General features: G+C 36.4%; 1 long non-coding RNA gene across 1 annotated transcript in view; it reads right to left on the bottom strand.

Moving 5' to 3' along the window:
- LOC133658107 (uncharacterized) overlaps positions 1–19,421 on the bottom strand; it is a 58,237-nt gene extending 38,816 nt beyond the window's left edge. The window contains exon 1 of the long non-coding RNA XR_009827397.1: positions 19,302–19,421. This is a non-coding gene — a long non-coding RNA (uncharacterized LOC133658107). The remainder of the gene's footprint in view (positions 1–19,301) is intronic.
- Between the last annotated feature and the right edge of the window lie 324 nt (positions 19,422–19,745).

Raw genomic sequence — 19,745 nt, 5'->3', positions numbered from 1 at the left:
GCCGGGTCCCGACCCCACCAGGAGTCTGTCCGCTCCGAGCGAGTCCGAGTTACAAGTAGGAAACTTTTAAATTCTTGTCATTTTGAGCATCGTCTACCAGTTAGTGATTTGGCCTCTATGGAAAGTTCTATATAAAACAAAAAAAAATCCAAGTGGCTAATATTCCATTTTTTCTTCCATTTAACAAAGCGATGAAAACATTGCAAATTACGACTACAATAACAAACCCTAGTGCAAGGGTCGGCAACCCAAAATGGTAAAAGAGCCATATTAGACGGAAAAAACAACAACCAAAAAAATTAAAAGCTTTATAATAGTGTATAATAAGATCTACTGCGGGTAAAATCACCAGTCAAAGATCCTCTGTATGACAGGAACACTCTGGCGTTTCAAGATCTACTGCTGGTAAAAACACCAGTCAAAGATCCTCTGTATGACAGGAACACTCTGCCGTTTCAAGATCTACTGCGGAAAAACACCAGTCAAAGATCCTCTTTATGACAGGAACACTCTGCCGTTTCAAGATCTACTGCTGGTAAAAACACCAGTCAAAGATCCTCTGAATAACAGGAACACTCTGGCGTTTCAAGAGCTACTGCGGAAAAACACCAGTCAAAGATCCTCTTTATGACAGGAACACTCTGCTGTTTAAAAATCTACTACGAAAAAAAAAATCACCAGTCAAAGATCCTCTTTATGACAGGAACACTCTGCCGTTTCAAGATCTACTGCGGAAAATCACCAGTCAAAGATCCTCTTTATGACAGGAACACTCTGCCGTTTCAAGATCTACTGCGGGTAACAACACAAGTCAAAGATCCTCTTTATGACAGGAACACTCTGCCGTTTCAAGATCTACTGCGGGTAAAAACACCAGTCAAAGATCCTCTTTATGATAGGAACACTCTGCTGTTTAAAAATCTACTACGAAAAAAAATCACCAGTCAAAGATCCTCTTTATGACAGGAACACTCTGCTGTTTAAAAATCTACTGCGGAAAAACACCAGTCAAAGATCCTCTGTATGACAGGAACACTCTGCCGTTTCAAGATCTACTGCTGGTAAAAACACCAGTCAAAGATCCTCTGTATGACAGGAACACTCTGCCGTTTCAAGGTCTACTGCTGGTAAAATCACAAGTCAAAGATCCACTGTATGACAGGAACACTCTGCTGTTTAAAAATCTACTACGAAAAAAAAATCACCAGTCAAAGATCCTCTTTATGACAGGAACACTGCCGTTTCAAGATCTACTACGGAAAAACACCAGTCAAAGATCCTCTTTATGACAGGAACACTCTGCTGTTTAAAAATCTACTATGAAAAAAAAATCACCAGTCAAAGATCCTCTTTATGACAGGAACACTCTGCCGTTTCAAGATCTACTAGGGAAAAAAAATCACCAGTCAAAGATCCTCTTTATGACAGGAACACTCTGCTGTTTAAAAATCTACTACGAAAAAAAAAAATCACGAGTCAAAGATCCTCTTTGTGACAGGAACACTCTGCTGTTTAAAAATCTACTATGAAAAAAAAATCACCAGTCAAAGATCCTCTTTATGACAGGAACACTCTGTCGTTTCAAGATCTACTAGGGAAAAAAAATCACCAGTCAAAGATCCTCTTTATGACAGGAACACTCTGCCGTTTCAAGATCTACTCCGGGTAAAAACACAAGTCAAAAATCCTCTTTATGACAGGAACACTCTGCCGTTTCAAGATCTACTAGGGAAAAAAAATCACCAGTCAAAGATCCTCTTTATGACAGGAACACTCTGCTGTTTAAAAATCTACTACGAAAAAAAAAAATCACGAGTCAAAGATCCTCTTTGTGACAGGAACACTCTGCTGTTTAAAAATCTACTATGAAAAAAAAATCACCAGTCAAAGATCCTCTTTATGACAGGAACACTCTGTCGTTTCAAGATCTACTAGGGAAAAAAAATCACCAGTCAAAGATCCTCTTTATGACAGGAACACTCTGCCGTTTCAAGATCTACTCCGGGTAAAAACACAAGTCAAAAATCCTCTTTATGACAGGAACACTCTGCCGTTTCAAGATCTACTAGGGAAAAAAAATCACCAGTCAAAGATCCTCTTTATGACAGGAACACTCTGCTGTTTAAAAATCTACTACGAAAAAAAAAAATCACGAGTCAAAGATCCTTTTTGTGACAGGAACACTCTGCTGTTTAAAAATCTACTATGAAAAAAAAATCACCAGTCAAAGATCCTCTTTATGACAGGAACACTCTGTCGTTTCAAGATCTACTAGGGAAAAAAAATCACCAGTCAAAGATCCTCTTTATGACAGGAACACTCTGCCGTTTCAAGATCTACTCCGGGTAAAAACACAAGTCAAAGATCCTCTTTATGACAGGAACACACTGGTGTTTCAAGATCTACTGCGGAAAAATAAACCAGTCAAAGATCCTCTTTATGACAGGAACACTCTGCTGTTTAAAAATCTACTACGAAAAAAAAATCACCAGTCAAAGATCCTCTTTATGACAGGAACACTCTGGCGTTTCAAGATCTACTGCTGGTAAAAACACCAGTCAAAGACCCACTGTATGACAGGAACACTCTGCTGTTTAAAAATCTACTACGGAAAAAAAATCACCAGTCAAAGATCCTCTTTATTACAGGAACACTCTGCCGTTTCAAGATCTACTGCGGAAAATCACCAGTCAAAGATCCTCTTTATGACAGGAACACTCTGCCGTTTCAAGATCTACTGCGGAATAAAACCAGTCAAAGATCTTCTTTATGACAGGAACACTCTGCTGTTTAAAAATCTACTACAAAAAAAAAATCACCAGTCAAAGATCCTCTTTATGACAGGAACACTCTGCCGTTTCAAGATCTACTGCGGAAAAACACCAGTCAAAGATCCTCTTTATGACAGGAACAATCTGCTGTTTAAAAATCTAATACGAAAAAAAAATCACCAGTCAAAGATCCTCTTTATGACAGGAACACTCTGCCGTTTCAAGATCTACTAGGGGAAAAAAATCACCAGTCAAAGATCCCCTTTATGACAGGAATACTCTGCTGTTTAAAAATCTACTACGAAAAAAAATCACCAGTCAAAGATCCTCTTAATGACAGGAAAACTCTGCTGTTTAAAAATCTACTACGAATAAAAAATATCCAGTCACTGATCCTCTTTATGACAGGAACACTCTGCTGTTTAAAAATCTACTGCAAAAAAACCCCCACCAGTCAAAGATCCTCCAAATGACAGGAACACTGTCATTTAAAGATTTGCAGGGAAAAACACCAGTCAAAGATCCTCTATGTGCCAGGAATGCTCTGCCATTTAAAGATCTACTGCAAAGAAACACAATTTAAAGATCCTTTATATGACAGGAACACTCTGCCGTTTGAAAATCTACTGCGAAAAAAACACACCAGTCAAAGATCCTCCAAATGACAGGAATGCTCTACCGTTTAAAAATCTACTTAGGAAAAACACCAGTCAGAGATCTTCTGTATGACAGAACACCCAGCTGTTTTTAAGGAGATCCTACAAAATATATATTACTATACTATATGACAGAAATGCTGTGCTCTTTAAGGACCTACTGTGAAAAAGCCAAAGATCCTCTATATGACAGGAATGCTCTGCTCTTTAAGGACCTACTGTGAAAAAGCCAAAGATCCTCTATATGACAGGAATGCTCTGCTCTTTAAGGATCTACTGTGAAAAAGCCAAAGATCCTCTATATGACAGGAATGCTCTGCTCTTTAAGGACCTACTGTGAAAAAGCCAAAGATCCTCTATATGACAGGAATGCTGTGCTCTTTAAGGACCTACTGCGAAAAAACCAAAGATCCTCTATATGACAGGAGTGCTATGCTCTTTAAAGACCTACTGTGAAAAAGCCAAAGATCCTCTATATGACAGGAATGCTCTGCTCTTTAAGGATCTACTGTGAAAAAGCCAAAGATCCTCTATATGACAGGAATGCTCTGCTCTTTAAGGATCTACTGTGAAAAAGGCAAAGATCCTCTATATGACAGGAATGCTGTGCTCTTTAAGGACCTACTGCGAAAAAACCAAAGATCCTCTATATGACAGTAATGCTCTGCTCTTTAAAGACCTACTGTGAAAAAGCCAAAGATCCTCTATATGACAGGAATGCTCTGCTCTTTAAGGATCTACTGTGAAAAAGCCAAAGATCCTCTATATGACAGGAATGCTCTGCTCTTTAAGGATCTACTGTGAAAAAGGCAAAGATCCTCTATATGACAGGAATGCTGTGCTCTTTAAGGACCTACTGTGAAAAAGGTAAAGATCCTCTATATGACAGGAATGCTATGCTCTTTAAGGACCTACTGTGAAAAAGCCAAAGATCCTCTATATGACAGGAATTCTCTGCTCTTTAAGTACCTACTGTGAAAAAGCCAAAGATCCTCTATATGACAGTAATGCTCTGCTCTTTAAGGACCTACTGTGAAAAAGCCAAAGATCCTCTATATGACAGTAATGCTCTGCTCTTTAGGGACCTACTTTGAAAGAGCCAAAGATCCTCTATATGACAGGAATGCTGTGCTCTTTAAGGACCTACTGTGAAAAAGCCAAAGATCCTCTATATGACAGGAGCACTCGGCTGTTTTTAAGGAGCTACTGCAAAAATACTAGTCAAAGATCCTCTATATGACAGTAACACTCTGACGTTTAAAGATCTACTGCGAAGGAACACCAGTCAAAGATCCTTTATATCTGTATTATATATATTATTATATACTAGATTCTTAAAACAGAAGGACCTTTGACTCCTCATGTTGCTGTAGGTCCTTAAAACCAGCAAAGATCCTCTATACGACAGGAACACTGTCCTTAGATTATGACAAATTAGGAGACTTTACTTTCACTTTCATCAGTGAATGTCATCAACACACTTCTCACATCAGGGGAGGGGGGAGGGGGGACTGAGAGCCATGAGAGAAGCGAGCGCGGTGACGGTGTGAGACGTCACACGTTGAGCGCCTCATCAAAGTGAAAGTGAACACTCATCGTGTGACGTCAGCGGGGAAATACACCTGCGCCGCGGGGCTTTACCTTGCTCTACGCGGGGCTTTACCTTGCTCTACGCGGGGCTTTACCTTTCTCTACGCGCCAAAAAAGTTGCACTTTTTTTCCCTTTCATGTTTCCCCGCCACTCTCGCTCGCTCTCATGACGGGCGACCAGTCTCATGGCGCCGCCGGCACGGGACCTGAAATTCCCTGAGGTGGTCCACTCTGGTCCGGGTATGAGTGGCCCGGGTATGAGTGGTCCGGGTATGAGTGGTCCGGGTATGAGTGGCCCGGGTATGAGTGGTCCGGGGAAGTTTAACGCTCACCGAGAACCAGTCTCAGTCTTGCAATGAGAAAAGCCACTAGCATCTTTTCTCAGAATGAGCCGACAAACGTCTAGTCGGGTCATATAGAGGATCTTTGGCTTTTTCACAGTAGGTCCTTAAAGAGCATAGCATTCCTGTCATATAGAGGATCTTTGGCTTTTTCAAAGTAGATCCTTAAAGAGCAGAGCATTACTGTCATATAGAGGATCTTTGGCTTTTTCACAGTAGATCCTTAAAGAGCAGAGCTTTACTGTCATATAGAGGATCTTTGGCTTTTTCACAGTAGGTCCTTAAAGAGCAGAGCATTCCTGTCATATAGAGGATCTTTGGCTTTTTCACAGTAGGTCCTTAAAGAGCAGAGCATTACTGGCATATAGAGGATCTTTGGCTTTTTCACAGTAGGTCCTTAAAGAGCACAACATTCCTGTCATATAGAGGATCTTTGACTTTTTCACAGTACATCCTTAAAGAGCAGAGCAATACTGTCGTATAGAGGATCTTTGGCTTTTTCACAGTAGGTCCTTAAAGAGCACAACATTCCTGTCATATAGAGGATCTTTGGCTTTTTCACAGTAGGTACTTAAAGAGCACAGCATTCCTGTTATATAGAGGATCTTTGACTTTTTCACAGTACATCCTTAAAGAGCAGAGCAATACTGTTATATAGAGGATCTTTGGCTTTTTCACAGTAGGTCCTTAAAGAGCAGAGCATTCCTGTCATATAGAGGATCTTTGGCTTTTTCACAGTAGGTTCTTAAAGAGCAGAGCATTCCTGTCATATAGAGGATCTTTGACTTTTTCACAGTAGATCCTTAAAGAGCAGAGCATTACTGTCATATAGAGGATCTTTGGCTTTTTCACAGTAGGTCCTTAAAGAGCATAGCATTACTGTCATATAGAGGATCTTTGGCTTTTTCAAAGTAGATCCTTAAAGAGCAGAGCATTACTGTCATATAGAGGATCTTTGGCTTTTTCACAGTAGATCCTTAAAGAGCAGAGCTTTACTGTCATATAGAGGATCTTTGGCTTTTTCACAGTAGGTCCTTAAAGAGCAGAGCATTACTGTCATATAGAGGATCTTTGGCTTTTTCACAGTAGGTCCTTAAAGAGCATAGCATTCCTGTTATATAGAGGATCTTTGGCTTTTTCACAGTAGGTCCTTAAAGAGCAGAGCATTCCTGTTATATAGAGGATCTTTGGCTTTTTCAAAGTAGGTCCTTAAAGAGCACAGCATTCCTGTCATATAGAGGATCTTTGGCTTTTTCACAGTAGGTCCTTAAAGAGCAGAGCATTCCTGTCATATAGAGGATCTTTGGCTTTTTCACAGTAGGTCCTTAAAGAGCACAGCATTCCTGTTATATAGAGGATCTTTGGCTTTTTCACAGTAGGTCCTTAAAGAGCAGAGCATTCCTGTCATATAGAGGATCTTTGGCTTTTTCACAGTAGGTCCTTAAAGAGCACAGCATTACTGTCATATAGAGGATCTTTGGCTTTTTCAAAGTATGTCCTTAAAGAGCACAGCATTCCTGTCATATAGAGGATCTTTGACTAGTATTTTTGCAGTAGCTCTTTAAAAACAGCCGAGTGGTCCTGTCATTTAGAGGATCTTTGACTAGTATTTTTGCAGTAGCACCTTAAAAACAGCCGAGTGTTCCTGTTGTATAGAGGATCTTCGACTTGTGTTTTTCCACAGTAGATTTTTAAACGGCAGAGCGTTCCTGTCATGTAGAGGATCTTTGACTAGTATTTTTGCAGTAGCTCTTTAAAAACAGCCGAGTGTTCCTGTTGTATAGAGGATCTTTGACTTGTGTTTTTCCACAGTAGATTTTTAAGCGTGTTGCTGTCATATAGAGGATTTTGACTAGTATTTTTGCACTAGCTCTTTAAAAACAGCAGAGTGTTCCTGTCATATAGAGGATCTTTGACTAGTATCTGGACGTCTCATGTGGTATCCTCAGAATGAGTGTTGAGATATCATGGAATAAAACGAGGCAAGTGTTTGAGAACAAAGGTGATAGGATGACATGGAAATGACAAAACACTGAGATAAGATGCCTCTGGGATGGCATGAGGACATGTTCAAAGTCCATGATATGAGATTTAAAAAAAAAAAACATGCGATACAGTGATATGAGATTCAAAGGCTAAAATCGATAAGACGACATGATACCAAACGAGACATGGGATGTAATGAGAATGCGGACACAGGACAATGAATGACATGAGACTTAAACAACAAGCAATGAGAGGATGAGACTTGGAAGACAAGACGGTCAAAAAGAGAATGAAGCACAAAGCTCCCGAAAGACGACTGGCATGACACTAAGGAGGACAAACTGTAGAAAGGTGAAAACGGAATGATATGAGACAAAAAAAAAGCAGCAACAGGATTGTATGAGACTCTGACCTAAACACAAAATACAGGATGTGATGATATCAGACTTCAAAAATCCCCAAAAAGACAGATATAGAATAATGCAAGTTTTAGGTCAAAAACCTCAGATAAAGAACTTGTAAGATGAAATGAGAATTATAGGAAAAAAAGAAATGAGCGACGATGACATGAGGAAAATAAGAAAGTGAAGGAAAGGAAATGAACCAGGCTTTGGAAAAGAAGACATAAAATCAGGGAGATGACATGAGAATTACTGGGGGGGGGAAAAAAGTGTTACATGAGGAAAAAAAGCAGGACACTGAAAGTTATGAGAAAATGAGGTCAAACGGCAATCAATGATGCAAGACTTTGAATGACAAGCGGTCAGATGAGACTTGGAAAACAAGGCAGTCAAAAACTGAAAGGAGATGACATGAGAAATATTGAAAAAAATGTTAAATGAGGAAAAAACACAAAACCTTGCAAGTTATGAGAAAATGATGCAAGACTTTAAATAGCAAGTGATCAGATGAGACTTTGCAAACAAGAACATCAAAAACTGAGAGGAGATGACATGAGGAGTACAAAACAAATGTTATATGAGGAAAAAAAAACAGGACATTGAAAGTTATGAGAAAATGATGCAAGACTTTGAAAAACAAGCGATAAGATGAGACTTTGAAAACAAGTCAGTCAAAAACTGAAAGGAGATGACATGAGAAATATTGAAAAAAAAATTTAATTGAGGAAAAAAACACAAGACATTAAAAGTTATGAGAACGCGATACAAGACTGAATAACAAGCGATCAGATGAGACTTCGAAAACAAGGCAGTCAAAAACTGAAAGGAGATGACATGAGAATTATTGAAAAAAATGTTAAATGAGGAAAAAACACACAACCTTGCAAGTTATGAGAAAACGATGCAAGACTTTGAAAAACAAGTGATCAGATGAGACTTTGCAAACAAGACAATGAACAACTGAAATGAGAAGACATGAGAATTATTTTAAAAAAATGTTACATGAGAAAAAAACACAGGACATTGAAAGTTATGAGAAAATGATGCAAGACTTTGAATAACAAGCGATCAGATGAGACTTTGAAAACAAGGCAGTCAAAAACTGAAAGGAGATGACATGAGAATTACTAAAAGAATGTTACATGAGGAAAAAAACAGGACATTGAAAGTTATGAGAAAATGATGCAAGACTTTGAATGACAAAGAGATCAGATGAGACTGATAACAAAGCAGTCAAAAACTGAGAGGACATGAGAAATGTTGAAAAAAAAATGTGATTGAGGAAAAAAACACAAGACATTAAAAGTTATGAGAACGCGATACAAGACTGAATAACAAGCGATCAGATGAGACTTCGAAAACAAGGCAGTCAAAAACTGAAAGGAGATGACATGAGAATTATTGGAAAAAATGTTAAATGAGGAAAAAACACACAACCTTGCAAGTTATGAGAAAACGATGCAAGACTTTGAAAAACAAGCGATCAGATGAGAATTTGAAAACAAGGCAGTCAAAAACTGAAAGGAGATGACATGAGGATTATTGAAAAAAAATTTTAAATGAGGAAAAAACACGAGATATTGGAAGTTATGAGAAAATGATTCAAGCCTTAGAATAACAAAGTGATCAGATGAGACTTTGAAAACAAGGCAGTCAAAAACTGAAAGGAGATGACATGAGAATTACTAAAAGAATGTTACATGAGGAAAAAAACGGGACATTGAAAATTATGAGAAAATGATGAAAGCCTTTGAATAACAAAGTGATCAGATGAGACTGATAACAAAGCAGTCAAAAACTGAGAGGACATGAGAAATGTTGAACAAAAAATGTGATTGAGGAAAAAAACACAAGACATTAAAAGTTATGAGAACGCGATACAAGACTGAATAACAAGCAATCAGATGAGACTTCGAAAACAAGGCAGTCAAAAACTGAAAGGAGATGACATGAGAATTATTGGAAAAAATGTTAAATGAGGAAAAAACACAAAACCTTGCAAGTTATGAGAAAACGATGCAAGACTTTGAAAAACAAGCGATCAGATGAGAATTTGAAAACAAGGCAGTCAAAAACTGAAAGGAGATGACATGAGGATTATTGAAAAAATTTTTTAAATGAGGAAAAAACACGAGATATTGGAAGTTATGAGAAAATGATTCAAGCCTTAGAATAACAAAGTGATCAGATGAGACTTTGAAAACAAGGCAGTCAAAAACTGAAAGGAGATGACATGAGAATTACTAAAAGAATGTTACATGAGGAAAAAAACGGGACATTGAAAATTATGAGAAAATGATGAAAGCCTTTGAATAACAAAGTGATCAGATGAGACTGATAACAAAGCAGTCAAAAACTGAGAGGACATGAGAAATGTTGAACAAAAAATGTGATTGAGGAAAAAAACACAAGACATTAAAAGTTATGAGAAAGCGATACAAGACTGAATAACAAGCGATCAGATGAGACTTCGAAAACAAGGCAGTCAAAAACTGAAAGGAGATGACATGAGAATTATTGAAAAAAATGTTAAATGAGGAAAAAACACAAAACCTTGCAAGTTATGAGAAAACGATGCAAGACTTTGCAAAACAAGTGATCAGATGAGACTTTGCAAACAAGAAAATCAACAACTGAAAGGAGATGACATGAGAATTATTTTTAAAAAATGTTATATGAGGAAAAATCACAGGACATTGAAAGTTATGAGAAAATGATGCAAGACTTTGAATAGCAAGCGATCAGATGAGACTTTGCAAACAATACAGTGAACAAGCAGAGAAAGGAGATGACATGAGGATTATTGGAAAAAAACACGAGACATTGAAAGTTATGAGAAAATGAGGCCAAACAGCAACCAATGATGTAAGACTTTGAAAAAGAAGAAATGAGATAACATGATAATTTAGAGACATGCATATGACACAGCAGAGGAAAAGTGAAGAAAGGTGAGAAGGAATGATATGAGAAGAAAACCACGATCAAAGCAGTGATGATGATAAAATTGTAGCCAGAACACACAAGTTGGGATGATATTAGAGCGATAAATACAACAACAATCTAACGACAAGATTATGAGAATTATTTCAAAGAAGACATGATATGAGACCTGCGTTAAAAAGTCATGAAAAATGAGATGCAAGTAGATGAGAATATGAGATTGGAGTCAGAAAGGGATGAAACTGGACCAGAAAGAAGCAGACGTCGTGACACCAGATGGTATGACCATTTCAGGGACACACCACAAAGAAAGTCCGACACGCCGCGAAACGAGAACCAAATGAGACTGGATCTCCTGAGAGGCAGCGTCCTCTGCAGTGGACATTTCCACGGCAGGACCGGGTTTCGTTTTTGTTTTAAAGAGCAAAATGTCCACTGCAGAGGACGCCGCTTCTCAGGCGCGGACATGAGACATCAAAGTGTGTTTCGCGGCGTCATTTTAGGACATAGCAATGTTTGCACACACACACACACACACACACACACACACACACACACACACACACACACACACACACACACACACACACACACACACACACACACACACACACACACACACACACACACACACACACACACACACACACACACACACACACACACATTCATGTCTTGCCTACTTGGTTAGTAGGTTGTGAGGGCCCCCCTTTCCACTATAGCTAGAATGATGAAAACAATATACATCTAGCACTAGTTGGGAGTAGAATGCAAAACACACAAAGTAAAAAAAAAAAGTTTACTTCTGTAGTTGTGAGGACCGACCGCTGTTGCTAGGTAGATTTGACCGTACACACACATAGCAGTGTTTCCCACACATTCATTTATTTGTGGCGGCCCGCCACGAAAGAATTACATCCGCCACAAATTTAAAAAAAAAAAAAAAATAAATAAAAAAAATAAAAAAAAAAATATATATATATATATATATATATATATATATATATATATATATATATATATATATATATATATATATATATATATATATATATATATATATATATATATATATATATATATATATATATATATATATATATATATATATATATATTTTTAAATGCTTTAAAATGTAATATCAAAAATTATCGGTATCGGTTTTTTATTATCAGTATCCTTTTTTTTAAATTTTTTAAAAATTAAATCAACATAAAAAACACAAGATACACTTACAATTAGTGCACCAACCCAAAAAACCTCCCTCCCCCATTTACACTCATTCACACAAAAGGGTTGTTTCTTTCTGTTATTAATATTCTGCTTCCTACATTATATATCAATATATATCAATACAGTCTGCAAGGGATACAGTCCGTAAGCACACATGATTGTGCGTGCTGCTGGTCCACTAATAGTACTAACCTTTAACAGTTAAGTTTACTCATTTTCATTAATTACTAGTTTCTATGTAACTGTTTTTATATTGTTTTACTTTCTTTTTTATTCAAGAAAATGTTTTTAATTTATTTATCTTATTTTATTTTATAATTAAAAAAAAAAAAGGACCTTATCTTCACCATACCTGGTTGTCCAAATTAGGCACAGTGTTTCCCACACATTCATTTATTTGTGGCGGCCCGCCACGAAAGAATTACGTCCGCCACAAATTAAAAAAAAATATATATATATATTTTTTTTAAATTTTTTTTTTGTCCTGTCCAGCTTCTCAGGCAAATCATATAGTTGATGTAGATGCCCATATAGGCTGTTCAGATTTACTTTACAAAAGAGAAGTGTAGGATACTTCTCTTGTTGCCTTATTTGTATTTGACCACTACTGTTTTCTGTTTATTTGTTACTGACTGTGGCAGGACACCTCTGCCTCTGTTTCACTTTATGTTGCTGGTAAATAATATGGTTGTAGTAGTAGGCTAAAGTTAAATTATTTAGTATGCACTAATTAAAGGAGCAGAGCTTTAAGAGACATTTAGCTTTTATAATTTATAAGATATATCTTTTGTAAGAACCACAATTAATAAATATATTTCAGTGAATAACTTATTGTTCAAATCTGTATATAAATATGTACATAAAGTGTTGTAATTATATTGTAAAATGGATGGATGGACGTTTAAAACAAAACTGTTATTATTAATTAGTAAGTATACATTTTTTGAGCCTTTTTAGAGAAAATCATATCATTGTTGTAAATTATGCAAATTACTCGATGATGTCATGGCGACCACGCCCATAGCCACGCCCCCACCGCCACAGGTATCTCGGCAGTTTATGGGAAACACTGAGGCATCGTAATGTGTTAATTCCACGACTGTATGTATCGGTATCGGTTGGTATCGGTAATTAAGAGTTGGACAATATCGGATATCGGCAAAAAAGCCATTATGGGACATCCCTACTTAGTATAGTTGAAGACTTACGGTCATTAGAAAACATCACCGCACATCATAATGGCAGCTACACTTCTAGATCTAAAACACTTATTTGGAAATGTCCGACGGGCCAGATAGAAAAGTTTAACGGCCCCGCATGTGGCCCCCGGGCCTTCATTTGCCCAGGTCTGCTTTAGGGCACCTGTTTTTTTGTCCTTCAGAGGTCCCCTAAAGGTGACTGTGTAAACAGAGCGATGTCCCCATTAAGTAAGCATTGCCAGAACACACCCACATATGCAGGTAAAGAGCAGAGGTGTGTGTGTGTTTTTTCTGCTACACAATATTGATTCCAGGTCAGGAAAGTGCGCTGAACTGGACCTAAGACAAACACGTGGGCGGGGCCTAGGCTGACGCGGCGGCCGCCTTTGAAGTGGTAGATAACGACATGTCGCCATGTTGTTTGTTGCCCTCAAAGTCAGCAAAAAAAACGCACACCAAAAAGTGTGTTTTCAGCAGGAATGGTCAGCCCGAACCGAGAATTGGTAGTCTGCTAAATCCTAGGGAGAAGACGTCAAGACGAGGTGTCTTCTTCCCTGGGAATTCCCCTTTTTTGCTGAAGCCTCCCTCTGTGAGCCGACGCAGCTGTACATTAATCGGCCTGCACGTCTTCTTCTTGCACTTACGTGTGTGTGCGCGCACGAGCTTCCTCCCGCATTCCCATGCTCGCGCTCCTGAGTTAAAGCCTCTTAAATGTCCCCTCCCCTCCTTCTGCCTTTTGTCCTCACGTTTCAGCCCCAAGTTTCCCCGCACTCACACTCCGGAATGCACTTTTTACTTTGACAGGCACCTCGGCGGCGTGCAACTCGAAAAAACTAAATTACCGTACTGACCCCCGAATATAAGACCGCCTGGGTTTTTTTTTTTATTACCTGCAAGCAAATAAGTTAGAAAAAGACAGAGGTTTTCTTCCTGTCACTCACACACACACACACCGGTGAAAGACTGTAAAAAAAAAAAAAAAAAAAAAAAAAAGAAGTCTGTTGGGAAATAATCGATTTTTAGATGCATCGCAATTTAGATGCATGGACGATTATAAAATCAATTAGTAAACGTCAATAATCGATGTATTTATTGTAAATAAAGTAATGCAGACAGTTCTAAAAATTATTATTATTATTTTTTTTTTTTAATTTATTTTTTTGTCATAAAGAAATATGGATCTATATTGATATATAATGTATATATTGTGTTTTTTATGTTGATTTCATTTAAAAAAAAAAATATATATATATATATCAATATAGATCAATACAGTCTGCAGGGATACAGTCCGTAAGCACGCATGATTGTATTTTTTTATGACAAAAAAATAAATAATAATAATAATAATACCATACCCCCCCTGCGTTGACCGGTCCGCAGTTACAAAAAGGTTGGGGACCGCTGCTTTAGGGCATTTATGTTCCTATTTTGTACACATTTCTATGAATTTAATAAACGTGATGAGAATTACAAACGCACTGTTTTTAACGTCGCAGGTGATTAACGCTTATTTAGTGAAATGAAATGTAAAACGGCAACAATATACATACATTAAAGATGCATTGGTAATGGATTTTTTTAATCGTCATCGTGAGGTGCCCAAAGAGTACCACCTTTGCACGTTAGCAAACAGAGCTAATGATGCTAAGTCATGTGGTAATGTGGATCAGTGTTAAAAAAAAAAAAAAAAAAAGCATGTTTTTTTGTCTCACATTCTCCTTCACATAAAAAACAACAGTTTAAAAAAAAAAAAAAAAGGACTCGTCTTATATTCGGGTCAACAATGGAAGAGAATGTCGCGATCCTCAAGACTCCTTTATTTGTTCAAGCTTTGAATTAACTACTCTTGTTATGATTTTTATGTTGTCTTTTATATTGTGTTTTTATATTATTTGTATTTTCTGTTTATTTTTTATTTATTTATTTATATATAGTGTTTTTATATTGTTTTTATGTCACCTCTTATATTATATTTTTACTAGGGTTGTGCAAAAAAAAAAAGTTCAAATAAAACGTGATTCTTATTTTTAACAATTCTTATTTAATAATAAAAAAATAAATAATATAAAATCAATAAAAAAAATAAATAAAATTAAAGACACATCGATAATCAATTTGTAATGGAATCGTAGCTGCTGAATTGTAATCGTAATCGTGAGGTGCCCAAAGATTCCCACCCGTAGTTGTTAGCACGTTAGCAAAAAGAGCTAACGATGCTAATTATAAGGTAATGTGGCTCAGTATCAAAATATTAGATTTTTAAAAACATAATTTAAAAATACATATACATGTTTTTTGTCTTACATTCTCCTCCTCATAAAAATCTGTTTTTTTTTTAATTTTTAAAAAGGGCTCGTCTTATATTTATCTTCTTATGATTTTTATGTTGTCTTTTATATTGTGTTTTTATATTATTTTTATGTTGTGTTTTTTTATTTTTTTATTTATATATAGTGTTTTTATATTGTTTTTATACCGTCTTTTATATTATATTTTTACTAAGGGTGTCAAAAAAAAAAAAGATTTTCAAATAAAACATGGTTCTTATTTCTAACGATTCTTAATTAATTAAAAAATAAATACATCTCAAATCGATTTAAAAAAAAATTAATTAAAGATGCATCGATAATCAATTTTTAATCGAATCGTAGCTGCTGAATCGTGAGGTGCCCAAAGATTACCACCTCTGGTTGTTAGCACGTTAGCAAACAGAGCTAATGGTGCAAATTATAAGGTAATGTGGATCAGTGTTAAAAAAAAATAGATTTTTGAAAACATGATTTAAGAATACATATACATGTTTTTTGTCTTACATTCTCCTTTCACAAAAAAAACGACAACAGTTTTTTTTTTTTAGTTTTTTTTTAATGAGCTCGTCTTATATTCGGGTCAAAAATGGAAGAGAATGACGCGATCCTCAAGACTCCTTTCTTTGTTCAGGCTTTTAATTAACTACTCTTGTTATGATTTTCATGTTGTCTTTTATATTGTGTTTTTATATAATGTTTATGTTATTTATATATAGTGTTTTTATATTGTTTTTATATCATTTTTATGTTATTTATATATAGTTTTTTTAAATATAATTTTTATGTTATTTATATATAGTGTTTTTATATCATTTTTATGTTATTTATATATAGTGTTTTTATATTGTTTTTATACCATCTTTTATTTTATATACTTACTAGGGGTGTCCAAAAAAAAAAAAAGATTTTCAAATAAAACGTGATTCTTATTTCTAACGATTATAAATTAATTTAAAAAAAATAAAAATAAATTAAAGCTGCATCGATAATCAATTTTTAATCGAATCGTAGCTGCTGAATCGTAATCGTAATCGTGAGGTGCCCAAAGATTACCACTAGCACGTTAGCAAACAGAGCTAATGGTGCAAATTATAAGGTAATGTGGATCAGTGTTTAGAAAAATATACTGTATATTTTTGAAAACATGATTTAAAAATACATATACATGTTTTTTGTCTTACATTCTCCTTCACAACAACAGTTTTTGTGTTTTTTGTTTTTAAAGGGCTCGTCTTATATTCGGGTCAAAAATGGAAGAGAATGACGCGATCCTCAAGACTTCTTTCTTTGTTCAGGCTTTTAATTAACTACTCTTGTTATGATGTTCATGTTGTCTTTTATATTGTGTTTTTATATACTTTTTATGTTATTTATATATAGTGTTTTTATATCATTTTTATGTTATTTATATATAGTGTTTTTATATTGTTTTTATATCATTTTTATGTTATTAATATATAGTGTTTTTATATAATTGTTATGTTATTTATATATAGTGTTTTTATATTGTTTTTATATGATTTTTATGTTATTTATATACAGTGTTTTCATATAATTTTTATGTCATTTATATATAGTGTTTTTATATTATTTATAAATAGTGTTTTTATATTGTTGTTAATATCATTTTTATGTTATTTATATATATTGTTTTTATATTGTTTTTATACCATCTTTTATAATATATACTTACTGGGGGGGTCCCAAAAAAAAAAAAAAAATCAAATAAAACGTGATTTTTATTTCTAACGATTCTTAATTAATTAAAAAATAAATAAATCTAAAATCGATTAAAAAAAAAAAATCTAAAATCAATTTTTTTTTTTTTAAATCTGCCCTGTCCAGCCACTCAGACAAATCATATTTTTGATATAAATGCACATGTGTGCTGTACATATTTACTTTAAGTATGGGATACCTCCATTTGTATTTGACTTTATTAAGAGTTTGGGTAGAATTTGATTAAACAAAACCGGTTTTCTTTTAAGTACCGTATTTTTGGGAGTATAAGTCGCACCGGCTGAAAATGCATAATAAAGAAGGAAAAAAAACATATATAAGTCGCACTGGAGTATAAGTCGCATTTTTTTGGGGGAAATATATTTGATAAAATACCAACACCAAGAATAGACATTTGAAAGGCAATTTCAAATAAATAAAGAATAGTGAACAACAGGCTGAATAAGTGTACGTTATATGAGGCATAAATAACCAACTGAGAAGGTGCCTGGTATGTTAACGTAACATATTATGGTAAGAGTCATTCAAATAACTATAACATATAGAACATGCTATACGTTTACCAAACAATCTGTCACTCCTCATCGCTAAATCCCATGAAATCTTATACGTCTAGTCTCTTACGTGAATGAGATCAATAATATTATTTGATATTTTACGCTAACGTGTTAATAATTTCACACACAAGTCGCACTATAAACTATGAAAAAAAACTGCGACTTATAGTCCGAAAAATACGGTAATATATAAACCTAACAGAGCTGTTTATCTATTTTATGGAAGAATATAGGTAACCATAGAACTGGCACCCAACGTCAATCAAATGTATGGATTTTGAACCACAAATCGAATGGTAAACATTCACAGCCCTGATATTTAATTAGGGCTTTTTTTTTTTATATTGAGTGTCATTTCTATCATTGAGACACTTTGTGGCTTTTCTCTGTGAGCGGCGCTATATAAATAAATGCTACCTCCCTGTATTTACTCAAAGAGTTATGCGGCGCCAAAAGAGCGCTCGCCCTCTATTAGCGCCGATAAAGTTGTGCGTTGAAGCGGCCAGGAATGTGGATGCAGATGTCTTGTTATCCGGAAAAAAAAAAAAAAAAAAAAAGTGGATGTTTTTGCACGCTTTGCGGGCCTCGTGCTCGCGTGAAGTACGCACAATCAACACCTACACACACACACACACACACACACATATATACACACTTCAAATATGTGCTCTGGCTCAAAGAGAGCTCTGCACCCACTCACCCTGACACCCACACAGCCACCCACACACTCACGTGCATTGCCAAACACTCACGCTCTTGAGCCTCCCACTGCATCCCATTCCCACCACCCACTACCACACACACACTTTGGAGGGGGGTACAGGGGGGGGATGAGCTCATCTATGCATTTTTCTTGCCAAAATGTCCCCCACCCCCCCCTTATAGGGTGCAAAAGTTGTGCCACATGAATATACTGCAGACATATTTCACACCCAGCTCTACTTTTTTTTTTTTGGGGGGGGGGTGATAAAATAAACATGCGATAATCACATTCCGTACATTTTTTCGCCCGCCGGTGGGAAGTTTCAACTGGTTTTCGGGCAAAAGTTATGTGTGTGTGTGTGCACGTGCAATGTGTGTGTTGTGCAACCCTGTGAGAAGACGACGAGAAAAAAAAAAAAAAAAAAAAAGGCAGAATGAGAGCGAAGGGAACAAAGAGATCTGGGGCGAAGTCTCACACATTCCTTCGTGTTGCCAACATCCTACCATCGCTGCCGCTCTTCACGCACACACACACACACACACACACACACACACACACTGGCAAGGACGTCTCACATGTGAACAACCATCTGCGTCCGCCATCCAGAAGGGCGGACTAAAAAAGTTGCCCCCGTGCAACATGTTGATGGACATTGATGGCATTGTGACAAGCAGCCATAAGACCGGGGGGGGGGGGAGGGGGGGAGGAAGGGGGGGGGGGGTCCTACCTTGTCGTCTTACACTCTTTTTGAAAAGGAGAGAAAATTCAAGAAGACAAACAAATTGAAAAGTCAACACAAATAAGAGTTATTGCTATATAAAAAATAAAATAAAAAGACAAAAAAAGAAGCAGTGAGACAGAGAGCTTATTACCTGAGCACATGGTCACACGCCGCTCACTTCCTCCACGCTTTTGTCTCTCCTCCTCTCCGGGCTGCATGCTTCTCCATCTGTCTGTCTCTCCGCGTCTCTCTCTTCATGTCTTCCTCCCTCCCTCGCCCTCTCTCTCTCTCTCTCTCTCACTAGCTCTCTCTCCTCCCCCTCCCCTCCTCTTGTTTAGGATAGGAAACAAGTCGTCTCTCACACCTTCCTTCCTAGGGGGGGGGGGGGCACGCTCAGTAAAGTCGCTTACACGACTCCTCAAAAGGACAATACGGTGCTATCACTTAGAGTAGTCAGTGTACAGCTTGTAACGGAACAGTAGTATGGATGTGCAAGCCCCGTTTCCATATGAGTTGGGAAATGGTGTTAGATGTAAATATAAACGGAATACAACGATTTGCAAGTCCTTTTCAACCCATATTCAGTTGAATATGC

This window comes from Entelurus aequoreus, linkage group LG10 (assembly GCF_033978785.1).
Source record: "Entelurus aequoreus isolate RoL-2023_Sb linkage group LG10, RoL_Eaeq_v1.1, whole genome shotgun sequence".
NCBI classification, from domain to species: domain Eukaryota; kingdom Metazoa; phylum Chordata; class Actinopteri; order Syngnathiformes; family Syngnathidae; genus Entelurus; species Entelurus aequoreus.
Note: the sequence above shows the minus strand (reverse complement) of the source record. Positions and strands in the feature narration are given on the sequence as shown.